Here is a 12,626-nt window from a genome sequence, read left to right on the forward strand (position 1 = left end):
CTATAAAAAAACAACAGCCAACATCATACTAAATGGTCAAAAACTGAAAACTTTGACACTAAAATCAAGAACAAGACAAGGATGCCCACTATCACTACTCTTGTTCAATATAGTTCTGAAAACATTAGCCACAGCAATTGGAAAAGAGAAAGAAGTAAAAGGAATAAAGATAGGAAAGGAAGAAATTAAACTGTCATTATTTGCCGATGATATGATGCTTCACATAGAAGACCCAAAAAACTCCACCAAAAGACTTCTAAACTTAATTGACAGATTCAGTAGAGTAGCTGGAAACAAGGTCAACACTCAAAAAACAATAGCCTTCGTATACACAAATAGCAGACTCACTGAGAGAGAAATTAGGGAGACAATTCCTTTTACAATAGCATCCAAAAAAAAAGAAATATCTAGGAATCAATCTAAGAAAGGAAGCAAAGACCTCTACACTGGAAACTACAGCACTCTGAAAAAAGAGATTGAAGAGGATTTAAGAAAATGGAAAGACATCCCTTGCTCCTTGGTAGGAAGAACCAATCTAATGAAAATGGCCATACTTCCAAAACTACTATATAGATTTAATGCAATCCTGATTGAAATTCCAACAATATACTTCACAGAACTAGAGAAAACAATCCAAAAATTCATTTGGAACCAGAAGAGACCTAGAATAGCAAAAACAATTCTAGGCAAAAGAGACATAGCAGGGGGTATCACAATCCCCAACTTGAAACTATACTACAAAGCTACTGTGATAGAAACAGCATGGTACAGGAAAAAGAACAGACCTGAGGATCAGTGCAATAGATGAGAAGATGCAGAAACAACTGCAGACATTTCATCCACCTCATCTTTGACAAAGGAGCCAACCACCATCATTGGAGGAAAGATAGCTTATCTAATAAATGATGTTGGAAAAACTGGATTTCAACCTGACAAAGATTAAAACTAGACCCATACCTATCACCATGCACTAAACTAAAGTCAAAGTGGATTAAAGATCTAAATATTAAAACAGAAATACTAAACTTGCTGGAAGACAAGTTAGGTAGAACTCTTGAAGATACTGGCATAGGAAAAGACTTTATGAACAAAATCTCAGTATCACGGGAGCTAGCACAAAGAATCAACAACTGGGATTTCATCTTATTAAAAAGCTTCTGCACTGCAAGAGAAACCACCAACAGAGGTAAGAGACAATCTACAATGTGGGAAAAGATTTTTAGTAGCTGTACCTCAGACAAAAGGACTACTACCTAGAATATATAAAGAAATGAAAAAAATCAGACCCCTCCAATTCAAAGACCCAATTCAAAAATGGGCATCTGAAATGAACAGACATTTCTCAGACAAAGAAGTAGAAATAGCAAATAAATACATGAAAAAATGTTCAACATCACTGGTCGTTCAAGAGATGCAAATGAAAACAATGCTGAGATTCCACTTCACTCCAGAAAGAATGGCTACTATCATGAAATCAACCAATAACAAATGCTGGAGGGGCTGTGGGGAAAGAGCAACCCTGCTCCACTGCTGCTGGGAGTGTAGACTGCTGCAACCACTGTGGAAATCACTATGGAGATACCTCAAAGCACTAGGACTGGAAGTCCCATTTGACCCCGCTATTCCACTGCTGGGGATCTTCCCCAAAGAATTAAAAGAATCATACCACAGTGATATATGTGCGCCCATGTTCATAGCAGCACAGTTTGTAATAGCTAAAACTTGGAAACAGCCCAAATGCCCATCAACTGGAGACTGGATAAAGAAAATGTGGTTTTTAAATAAAATGGAGTACTACTCAGCCATAAAAAATGAGAAATTAGAGACATTTATAGCTAAGTGGATGCACATTGAGGCGATAGTCTTAAGTGAAATAAATAGGACACACATGAATAAATACCGAATAGTTTCTCTGGTGTGAGAAACTGAAAGTGTAAATAAGGACTAAATGTATAATAGGTAATGTGAAATAGGAAGAAAAGGGGCAAAGGGGAAGGAAGTGGGAGGGCTAGGGGAAAGGATAGAAGGGAATGGGATTAATATGAGAAAATGGAAAAATAGGTACAAAATCTTTGTAAATAGGAATGGAGGAGTTGAAGGGAGGGCTGGGCAAGGGTGAAAAATAAGAACCAAGAGAGACTATGTAAAGGTGCAAATTTCCAATGATGAATGCCATTATGTTGTATACCTAAAATGTACCAATGATTAGAACGAATAATCGATAATGTAAAATAGGAAGAAAAGGTCCAAAGGGGTAGGGGTAGTGGGAGGGCCAGGGGAAAGGAAAGAAGGGAAAGGAAAAATGCTGAGAAATGGAAAAAATGGAAATAAAGTCTTTGTAAATAGGGAAGGGTGGAGGGCATGAAGGGAAGGCTAGGAATGGGGAAAAAATAAGAACCAAGATGCATTAGGTAAAGGCACAATTCCCAATGAGAAATGTAATTGTGTTGTATACCTACAATGTACCAATAAAAGAATTTAATAAAAACAATGTCTTTTCTATAGGGCTAATAAAGGCCGGTGGAATCCTTTCTTAACTGAATTCTACAGAGAAAGAACCCTTCATAAATAATCAGGGGCCCAACACAGCTTCTAGTACCTGGGCAGCTTCGTGCTATTGCTCAGGTAGGTCTGATAGGGTAGAGCAACTTTGCCCCAAAATGAGCAGTAGCTTGGGCCAAGTGGGGTTCTCAGGACAAATCAAAGTATGAAAAAGCCCAAGATCGTGAGACAGATTACTGGTCTCAGCAATCTTTCCTCCTGGCCCTCCCAAACTGAGCTTTTCTAAGGAAGTAACAGTGAAAGAAGAGCTGGCAAGGAGAGAGAAATTGCTTAGTTCTATGCATTCCTGTGGTATTCAAAGTCCAGAGCTCTTCCTGGAGATGAATCCAAAGATGAACCAAAAATATATGAAACTGTAGCCAAGCTTCTCCCATTCAACTACTGAAAATGTAAAAAAGATTTTGACTTGGGAGGCAACTCAGATCTAGTTCTATTTAATTATGAAAAAAATATGAATTATCAGCTCCATACTCTAATTGTCAGGAATAGAAAAAGGTTGCACTCTGGGAATAGAAAATGAAGCAAAACTAAATATTATACATCAGTCACCACTGTTCTATACACAATGTTTGGAATATGAAGTGTAGTAAGAAATGGGAAAATGTGAGCTATAATAAAACAGGTAGTAAACAATAGATTATATACTTACTGTAATGGAATTAGTAGACAGGGCTTGAAACAGTTGTCATATACATATTTTAAACTTTTTAAGGAAAAATGGATATAATGGGTGAAAAGATTGGATATTTCAAAAGAGAAAAGGCAAACTCTAAAAAGCAAAACAGAAATTCTAGAACCAAAAACTACAATGTCTGAATCAAGTAGTGATTAGATGAGCTTAGCATTAAATTAAATACTGTAGAAGTAAGGATGAGTGAAATTGAAGACAATTGATGTGTAATATATACATATCAGATAAAGTAGAGTTTAAAAGAAGAAGTATTACCAAGTGAAACAAGGACATTTCATAATAAAAAAATGGAAAATCAAAAAAAAAGGAAAATCAAAAGTTAATTATTCTAAATATGCATTTTGCTTCAAAATGTATGACACAAAAAGACAGAAATAGACAAATCCACATAATGTCCTCCTCTCTCAGTAAATAGACAAAAACCAAAAGAATACAGAAAACCCGAACCATCCTATTAATCATCTTAACTTAATTGACATTTACAGAATACTATCACAAACAACTACATAATACTTATTTTCTTTTTGTTTTGAATGCAAATTATTTTCAAGCGTACTTAGGATATTTACCAAAGAACACACACAGAACCATGAAAAGAACAGAGTTCAAAAGGCAGAATATGTTCTTGGAATACAATAAAATATAACAAAAAAATCTAGAAAAATTGCCAAATATTTGGAAATTGAACAATACACTTCAAAGAAGGAGTCATATGAAGGAGAAAATACATATCTTGAACTGAATTATAATAAAACATATCAGAATTTATTGAATGTAGTAAAGCAGTGGTAACTTAATAGTTTTAAATTCATTTTTCTTCCACACAGCAGTGGGTTTTAACCGGCCTTTTCACTGAGCTACACCCACAGCTCTTTTAAAAACATTTTTTAAATTTTGAGACAAGGTTTTACTAAGTTGCCAAGTTGCCCAGGCTTGGCTTGAACTTGAAATCTTTCTGTCTCAGCCTCTCCGAGTTCTGATATTACAAATATGTGTGTGCCACAATTACCAGTTTTAAATTCTTATATTAGAAAATAAAAAGGGTTGAAAAATCAGTGTTCTCATCCCCTACCTTAAGGAGCTGCTAAAAGAAAACACAAGTTGCATAGAAAGCTAGTAGAAAGAATAAAGGTTTTTAAATAAAAATTTTTTAAAATGAATCAACAAAGTCAAAAGTTTATTCATCAAGAAATTGATAAAATTTATTAACCATAGCATCTGAAATGAATAGACACTTCTCAGATGAACAAGTACATACAGAAATAAAAATACAAAAAAATATTCAACATCACCTGCCATCTGAGAGATTCAAATTAAGACAATGCTGAGATTCCATGTCACCCCAGAAAGAATGGCTGCTATTAAGAAATCAACAAACAATAAATGTTGGTGGGGCTGTGGGGAGAAAGGAACACTTCTCCATTGTTGGTGGGAGTGCAGACTGGTACAACCACTGTGGAAATCAGTATGGAGATTCCTCGAAAAATTAGGAACAGAGGTCCCATTTGACCCAGCTGTTCCCCTTCTGGGTATCTTCCTGAAAGAATGAAAAGCATCCTACAACAGCGATATATGTGCAACCATGTTTATAGCAACACAGTATATAATAGCTAAATCTTAGAGTCAATTGAAATGCACATCAATTGATGAATGGATAAAAAAGATGTGATTTTTTTTTTACACAGTGACGTGCTATTCAGCCAAAAAGAATGATAAACTTAAGACATTTATAGCTAAATGCATGTACCTTGAGACCATACTCAAAATAAATTGGACACGTGTAAATATCACATTGTCTCTCTGGTGTGAGAAACTGAAAGTGTAAGGACCAAAATATTTAATTGATAATGTGAAATAGGAAGAAATTGTTGAAAAGGAAAGGGAAACTAGAAAGGGGAGAGGAGGAAGAGAAGGAAGAGAAAAGAAAAAAATGGAAACAAAACTTTGTAAATAAAGAGGGGAGGGATAGTTAAAGGGAGGGGAGGGGACTGGGAGAAAAAGAGGAATCAATATATACCATATACAAATTTCCCTCCATGAATATGATCATTATGTATATTTAACTTGAACCAATAAAAAGTTATTAACCATAAATTATGTGTGTGCACATGTATGTGCATATGTGTGGGACTTGGAATTGAACACCTTTCTTTGCACTGAGCTACATCCCAGTCCTTTTGAAAATTTTTATTCTTTTTATTTTAGACAGAGTCTTATCAAGTTGCTATGTTGCCTGGCTGGGCTGGACTAAAACTTGCGGTCCTCTAGCTTCAGTATCACAGAATTCTGAGATTATGGACATGTGTCACCATCCCCATCTTATAATCATAGAAATTTAAAATAAATTGATATTATTAAGAAACAAAGAGAGAAAATATGAATTCCTGATATCAAGAATAAAAGACATTAGAAACCATCCACACATTAAAGTAATAACAAGGGAATATTTCAATCAGTGTTGTGCCAATAAATTCAGTGACTTAGATGAAGTGATAAATACCATGGAAAACAAAAATTAACACATTTGACAAAAATAAATAGGAAATTTGAATAGCCCTCTGTTATAGAAATTATATTAAAAATTTAAAAACTCATAAAGAAAATTTCAGGCCCAGATGGCTTTGCTGGTGAATTCTTCCAAATATTTAAAGAAGAAAATGCTAACTCTATACAAACTTATAAACATTAGAAATTAATACTGTTTGGTTTTTTTTTTTCCCTTTTTGGAGACAGGGTCTCACTATGGAGCCCAGACTGGCCTTGAACTCATGGTGATCCTCCTGCCTCAGCCTCCTGAGTGCTGGGATTACAGGCGTGCACCACCATGCCCAGCATGCTTTATTATTATCAGTACAGTTTTCACAGTCTTCTTCCTTGGTTCTCAGCCTCTATTTTATTTGTTTGTTTGGGGTTTTTTTGGTACCGGGGATTGAACTCAGGACCTTCTGCTTGTGAGGCAGGCGGCAGAACCACTGAGCTAAATCCCCGGCCCCTCAGCCTCTATTTTAAAGCAATCAGAAAAGAACTTTTCATAATCTTTCAGAAAAAGTCTGAATTTAAAGATCACTTTGTAAATCCTATCTTTCCTGTCTGTGTTCCTTTAAATTAGAGGATATGTGAGGTTTGCCAAGTGCCCTACATTGTTGTTGCATCTGAGTTTAGTCTTTTCTAAACTTTTCCCACAAGGCCAGTTGTTCTTCTGGGACATGAGAAGACCTGCCAATCAGTGTCCATGTTGATAAAACTTTTTAGGGTCCTATCATGTCTGGTTTTCCCTTGACCTTTTAATAGTGTTTTTGTATAAGCCCTTTCAAGAGTTGACAAAGAATTGTTCAGATCATGTGCTTCTTACCTTAATTTGGTTTTATATAATAGACTCATTATAACTTGAATAGTAGGTAGAAAACTTGTGCGTGATCTCAATAGTGGCTGGAGGAAGTTTGTTTTTTATTCTGTCCTTAGTAAAAGACCCTAGTTAGCAAGACAGACTCCATATTGCTGCTTGACCCACCTGCCTGCCCTTTAGATGAACTCAGGAGGAAGCTTAAAAACCTCCTCCCCTTAGAAAGTCTCTTTAGAAATAACAATTAATCAACTATTGTTTTACAAATGTTCTAACAGCAGGACGTTCCACTTCTGTACCTTTTGCTTGCTTTACTAGTTCTATCCCATGGGGGGCCTAGAAACTGTTGGCCTCAAAGGTGTATAAAACATGTTTGTCAACACCTAGTTGAGGTTTGAGTCTGATGCTCGGCTCGGGTCCAGGCTGGTAATAAACTCCTGTGTGGATTAATATTGGTCTCTGGTTGGTTCTCTGTCACTGGGTACAACACTTAGAAATACTAAGAGCCAGTAAGACTAAATGCTTCAGATGCATGTTCTGTCACTGTTGTTTGATGTAGTTTCAGGCATACCGAACACAAGAAGCATCCAGGGTTCTTGGAGTTTAAGTGACTGAGGCTGCACTTTTCAGAGACACAGGAAACTGGTAGCACTGACTGAAGAATTGTTATGGTAAGAATGTCGCAGTGACTAAGCATTCATAACCAACTAAGTGGTGAGGGATCAGTCACTCTGGATGCGTTGTCTCGTTCCTTTACTCCTTTCCCTAGAAGAACACAGATCTCGGTCTAGATGGACGATGACATTTCATGGTCTAAAGTACAGACTGCACTGCTGTTACTGAAAAACTAAAATATAGTAGCTTTAATAAGATAGGAGCTGTTTTTCTTTCCTTCTGGTTGTAGAAAGTCCTCATATGGAATTAAAAGTTTTATTTAAGTTCTGGTGTTTTTTGGCTTTCTCTCATGCACTGAATGAATGCCTACTGTGTTGTAGGCAAGGTGCTGGGGACCAGGCACCCCAAAATTAATAAAATCAAGTTCTTTTCCTTAGGAAGCTCAGGATCACATCTGAATGTGGATGTGTGTTCCTGAGTGTGTGTGATGTGTGAGCAAAGAAGGGAAAGAGATTGGGTATTGCATTTTAGACTCCATCTTTGAGTCTCTACTGTGAGTATTAGCAAACCTAGTTCAAGATTTTTTGTCGCTTTTTGAGACAGGGTCTCTTTATGTACTTCAGGCTGGCCCTGAACTCACTATGTAGCCCAGACTCAGGGCAAAACCCTTGCCTCAGCCTCCCAAGTGCTGGAATTATAGGCACATACCACCACGCAGGGCTCAAGATTTCTTAAACAGCAGAGTTTTTCATTACTACATAGTTAAAATAATTGGCCTTGGAGTAAGACTACTTGAGTTTGGATTCTTATGATTATGAGTAAGTTATTTAATTTTGATGCCCCAGTTTCTTCATTCTAATTAAGTAAATTTATCTAAATTAAACTAATTTAATAAATGTAAAGCACAAAGCAAAATTCTTGGCTTCTGGAAAGCTTTCAATAAGTGTTAATTATTATTTGTTATTATTTTAGAAATACCAACCTCCTAAACCTATGAAATCAGTTTTCAGAAGCCCAGTAAAGAGAAACAAAAAGATTCTTTGCTTTGTTATGCTACAGTTGGCATTTTAAATCACTAAATTCAGTGTTGGAGTGTCATTCCCTCCAGAAAAGTATGTGTGTGCATATAATTACATGGCTCCAATCTAAAACTTTGAAATATTTGCACCATAGTTCTGTTAATATACAACAAACCTACAAAAATATTTAAGCCTAAATTTTGGTGATGACTAAACACAAAAAGCTTCAGTTACCACAACCTGCCCTCAGATTGGCTATCCAGGATGAGTAGCTAGATGTGGTATAGAGAATGCTCATAAGGACCAGGCAGCTGCTACTTAGATCTTCTACACTATTTAAATGTTCCCCAAGATGGAATTCCCTGAATCCAATTGGACATCGGCCTTGTGGTTTGCAGGAGTAACCTACAATTTATCAGCACTGGGATGGAGGCGGGCACTGTGGAACTTTTCTCAGGCTGATGGTAAATGTGCTGTGGTTTTAACCCCTTAAACCAATAAATGGAAGAGAGAAAAAGAAGCCTTGAAGCCGGAGGAAAGCAGGGATAGAGCTAGAAAATAAAAGAATATTTACAAAATGCTTTCTTTAGGGAAGAACTTTCAAATACTGTCTTCACATCTACTCTGTGGGAAACATGTGACCGTGCCCATTTGTAACAGACATTGCTAGATATCTATCACAGCAATTTCTCTTTTTATTTCTTACTCCATTTTTGTTTTGTTTTGAGTGTCTACATCGCAAATGTGACTTCAATTCCTTATATGTCCCCATCCCTCAGCCACAAGCAAGTCCTTGAGGGGTTAGTCTTCCAATTATCCTCATCAAGAATTGTATGGACATGAACATAAGAAAATTCAAGTCAGTGAAAAGTGTCAAGAAGACTGCTGTGAAGATTCTGAGAAAGATTTCTTTATTTTTAAAAAATAACTCAAAGACACAGGCCTTCTGCTGCTGTACATGGCTGTGTCTACTCAGGATGCCTGATTGTGGGAGCCAACTTGTGATTAGAAGAGGAGGCTGCCTGAATACAAAGCAGACAAACTGAGGTGCCCCTCTGTTGGACTTCTCCTCAGGATTATAAAAGTTCTTGTTGTTTGATCCTTTAAGGTGGGTTTCCTATTGCTTATGGAAAAGGCATCCTATTTACAGATTATGAGAAAACTGAGGTACATAAAAGTTAAGAAACTTGCCTTTATTTGCAAGTATAATAAGAAGAGAGAGCAGGCTATGTCTCCCTGAATGAAGATAAAGATGCATCTTTTCTGTGACACACATATACACATGTCAAGCTGACAGTTTCTCTGTTTGAGCTGAAAATTTAGTCCATTTACACTTATTGTAATGACTGATATATTGTATCTGTTTCTATTGTTTTGGTTATTATTTCAATTTTTCCACTTTTTTGCATTTCTCTTTAATCTCATTACTTAAGACAATAAACATATGTCTTCCCTTACAAGATGAGCGGTCTACACACTTATACTTTTAATTCTTTCTGCTTTTGCTCACCTTAATCCAATCAGAATGATATTTAAAAATTTAACTCTGAGTTATTAGGTACAGATATGCATATATATTTATATTTCTCTCCTTCAAACATAATTTTTAATAGCAAACACTTTAATATATTTATCTTTTGATAATACTATACATTTTATACTGTTATAGATAAAATCTCTAATATTTTATAGTTAAAATTTTATGGTTAAAATTCCTAATATTTACTTGTTCTGAAGTAAATCAATGGCCTGACATGTAGCTTCATGTTCATCTCCAGTATGTTAAAATTTGGGAATGTAACACTGTTAGTGTGTAGTGTATTGTTAGTTTGTACTTGTAAATTTTAAGTTCCTTTTTAAAATTTGTGAATTCTAAATCAAACATTTGTGCACCCCTTGCAGCCTTCAGAGGAACATCTTTATTAAAAAATAAGATATTAAAAACCTTTATTTCATGTATCTCATGAAGCATCTCTTGGATATTTTTCTCTTTTTAAAGTGGTTCACCCGAAACATTTCTTTGATGAGTCTTAGTGTAACCATCCTTTGAGACTTAATAGGGGGAAAAAAAGGAAACACTTCTGCCCTCATTTTAGGAAATCAACATTGTGCTAATCCTAAAACTGGATAAAGATGATAAAAGAAAAAAGTATGAACATAGATAGAAGTTTGTTTAACAAAATAAACTATTAGAAGTCAGATCTGGCAGGATGTAGAAAGTGGTTTTATTATAGGGATGGCAGTGTTGGTTCAGCATTGGAAGATCCACCCCCAGAAGTCATCATTTTAACAGAGGAAAGGAAAAAGCCATATGATTCTGTCACTAGTTGGAGAAAAAGTATCGGACTAACTTCTACAGCTGTTCATGGTAAAAGCTATCAGGAGACTAGAAGTAGAACAGAACCTTCTCAACTGATTAAAGACATGTACTCCATACTTCCAGCAAAAATTCCTTATATGAATGGAGAAGATGCAATGCTTTCTCCCTGAGGTGGGGAACAAGAGCAGATATGCCTACTCTTCATCTGTCCATTAAACTTTGAAACATAGGCCTAAACCAAAATAGTCTGGCAATAAAATGACACAATTAGGATAAGATTGGCAAGGTAGAAGCAAAATCTTTATATGTAGATGAAGTGATCATCTACAGAGAAAATACTAAGAAATCTCTAGGAGCCCCTAGAACTTGTATTTGAATTTAACAGAATTAGAAAACACAAGGTGTATATAAAAATTCAGGTCTATGTATACTTGCTGTAAATAAAGTATTGGATATTGAAATTTAAAAGTTATGTAGGACCACAAAGGACCTAGAGAAAAAAAAAAAAGAACAGTGTTAGAAGACGTTTAGTACCTAATTTTAAGACTTCTTCTAAAGCTACAGTAATCAAGGCAGTGTTGGTGTAAGGAAAGACATATAGATCATTGGAATAAAACAGAGAATCTAGAAATAGAACCATACATATATAGTCCACTGAGTTTTGAGAGATAATTTAACATTAACATTTTATAGAATATAAACTCAATTCAAGAGCAGAGGAAAAGATAGTGTTTTCAGCAAATGGCACTAGAACACCTGGTATTTGTCTATAAAAAATTAATCTCAACCCTTTTTTCCCATACATTAAAATAACTTGAAGGGATCTATGAACCTAAATATGAAAGGCTAAAAGTATAAAAGTTTAAGGGAAAATGTTTATGAATTTAGGGTAGGCAAGAACTTCCTAGGATACAAAAAACATGATGTATAAAAGAAAAAAAATTGATAAATGAGATTCCATCAAAATGTAGAACTTTAAATGCATCATTAAAATGAATAGTCCTTAAACAAACCATATTTGCAATGCATATAACCTATGACCAGAATATATAAAGAACTCTTACAGCTCATTAATACACAACCCAATTAAAAAGTAGACACAAGAAGATGACAAATAGCCAGTACCACACCAGGAAAGGTGTGCAATGCTAGAATCAGAAAAATACTAATCAGTACAATAACAAGATTGAATTATACACTCATTAGGAAGATGAAGTTAAAAGTTTTAAAAGCCTTGTCATGACTTTTTCTTTTTGTTGGATTCTCCCCCTTTGCATTTAATTTGTCATGTCCAACGGATTCATTCTGCTGGGCTTCCTGGGGTTGTGATCCTCATTGTCTTTTCCTAGGATATTGTCTAAAATTTTGTGGAGTGCTGATTTAGTATTCATGAAGTTCCTAAGGTGCTCTTTATCATGAAAGTATCTTATTTCTCCATCAATTTTGAAAGATAGTTTTGCAGGGTACATCAATCTTGGTTGGAGGCTGTTTTCCTTTAGGGCTTGAAATACGTCACTCCAAGCTCTTCTTGCCTTGAGGGTTTGCACTGAAAAGCCTGCTGTGATTCTGATGGGCTTTCCTTTGTATGTGGTTTGTTTCTGGTTTTTTTTTTGGTACTGGGGATCGAACTTGGGTCCTTGAACTTGTGCAGCAGGTGACGAAACCACTGAGCTAAATCTCCGGTCCTATGGTTTGTTTCTTTTCTCTAAGTGCTTGTAGAATTTTGTTCTTCTGTTGGATTTCTGGAATCCTAATTATTATATGTCTATGTGTAGATTTTTTTTGATCAAGGTTATTTGGAGTCCTATATGCCTCACTTATCTGTATGTAAAGTTCTTTTCCCCTGCTTGGGAAATTTTCTGCCATCACTTTTGTGAACAGTTTTTTTATGTCATCTACATTCTCTCTTGTTTCTTCATTGGCTCCAATCAGTCTTATGTTATTCTTCTTTGCATCGTCTAGCAGCTGCTGGATTGATTTCTTGTAGTCCCTTACAATTATGAAACAATTTTTCTTTTCCTGGTCACTAACTGCAATCTTATCTTCTATATCTGAAATTCTATCCTTACATTGGTT

The 12,626-nt window shown here is 35.5% G+C and overlaps 1 pseudogene; it reads left to right on the top strand.

Moving 5' to 3' along the window:
- The window catches only part of LOC147823732 (oocyte-secreted protein 4A-like), a 55,579-nt pseudogene that overhangs the window by 21,349 nt on the left and 21,604 nt on the right, over positions 1-12,626 (top strand).

Source organism: Heterocephalus glaber, unplaced genomic scaffold (assembly GCF_053883595.1).
Source record: "Heterocephalus glaber isolate CG9 unplaced genomic scaffold, H.glaber_assembly_v1.0 deba00001569, whole genome shotgun sequence".
Taxonomy (NCBI): domain Eukaryota; kingdom Metazoa; phylum Chordata; class Mammalia; order Rodentia; family Bathyergidae; genus Heterocephalus; species Heterocephalus glaber.